Source organism: Apium graveolens, chromosome 1 (genome assembly GCF_009905375.1).
Source record: "Apium graveolens cultivar Ventura chromosome 1, ASM990537v1, whole genome shotgun sequence".
Taxonomy (NCBI): Eukaryota; Viridiplantae; Streptophyta; class Magnoliopsida; order Apiales; family Apiaceae; genus Apium; species Apium graveolens.
The window spans coordinates 166,923,541-166,924,829 of record NC_133647.1 but is presented as its reverse complement, the minus strand read 5'-3'; the positions used below and the strand labels follow the sequence as shown (position 1 = coordinate 166,924,829).

Genomic DNA, 1,289 nt, shown 5'->3' with positions numbered 1-1,289 from the left:
TTTTGTTGCTGCAATCTCTTAGGAAAAGGTGGTGGAGGATAGAGCTGTTTCTCCCCTGTATTACCCTCAGGCAGAGTGTGTTCAACAGTAATCTTCCTTGGTTCCGCCGCTTTCTCCTTTTGCTTAGCTTCTTCATCTCTAATTTCAGTTTCTCCTTCTTTTGCCTTTTCAGCATCAGCAACTCTTCCAGACCTTAAGGTAATAGCCTTGACTTGCTCTTTAGCTTCCTTCCTGCCTGGTACTTCCGTGTCACTGGGAAGAGTGCCAGGTTGACGATTGAGCACTGCATTGGCTATTTGACCGATTTGATTTTCCAAGGTCTTGATAGAAACCGCCTGACTCTTGCATAACAACTTAAGTTCCTCAAAATCCGCACTAGTAGGTGCAGCTGCACTTCCCTGTTGAGGATATGATTGCCTTTGAGCATACTGTTGTGGTTGCTGGAATCCAGGTGGGTTAAACTGTTTACTTACACCTTGCTGATATGGTGGCTGAATAGCATTCTGATTATTCCCCCAGCTGAAATTTGGATGATTTCTGTTATTAGGATGATAAGTAGCTGGCACAGGCTGCTGTTGTCGCTGATAATTATTCACATACTGAACAGATTCATTGACAAGAGAACACTGATCCGTAGCATGAGAACCTGCACAAAGCTCACAAACCATAGCTATTTGATTAACTCCATATGTAGCCAGAGAATCAACCTTCATTGACAGCGCTTGAAGCTGTGCTGCAATAGCGGTGGCTGCATCGACTTCCAGAATACCTGCTACCTTACCAGGCATCATCCTCTGAGTTGGGTTTTGATGCTCATTTGCAGCCTTAGTCTCGATAAGATTATAAGCCTCAGTATAGCTTTTAGCCCATAAGGCGCCTCCAGCTGTTGCATCGAGCATGGGCCGAGATTGGGCCCCCAAACCATTATAGAAACCAGTGATCACCATCCAATCGGGCATTCCATGATGTGGACACTTTCTCAACATTTCCTTGTAGCGTTCCCAAGCTTCGCACATAGATTCTGTAGGTTGCTGCGCAAACTGAGTAAGAGCACTCCTCATAGCAGCAGTCTTTGCCATCGGATAAAACTTCACCACAAACTTTTGCGCAAGATCTTGCCACGTAGTGATGGACCCAGCTGGTTCAGAATGTAACCAGTCCTTAGCTTTGTCCCTCAGTGAGAATGGGAAAAGCCTCAGCTTGATAGCCTCATCAGTCACGCCATTATACTTAAAAGTGCTGCAGATCTCGACAAAATTCCTTATGTGCATGTTGGGGTCTTCAGTCGC

General features: G+C 45.5%; 1 non-coding gene across 1 annotated transcript; it reads left to right on the top strand.

The window, feature by feature from the left end:
* Positions 1-957: 957 nt before the first annotated feature.
* On the top strand, positions 958-1,064 carry LOC141683986 (small nucleolar RNA R71). The gene has a single exon (XR_012560521.1). It is a non-coding gene; the product is annotated as a small nucleolar RNA R71 (small nucleolar RNA).
* The last annotated feature ends 225 nt before the right edge of the window (positions 1,065-1,289 follow it).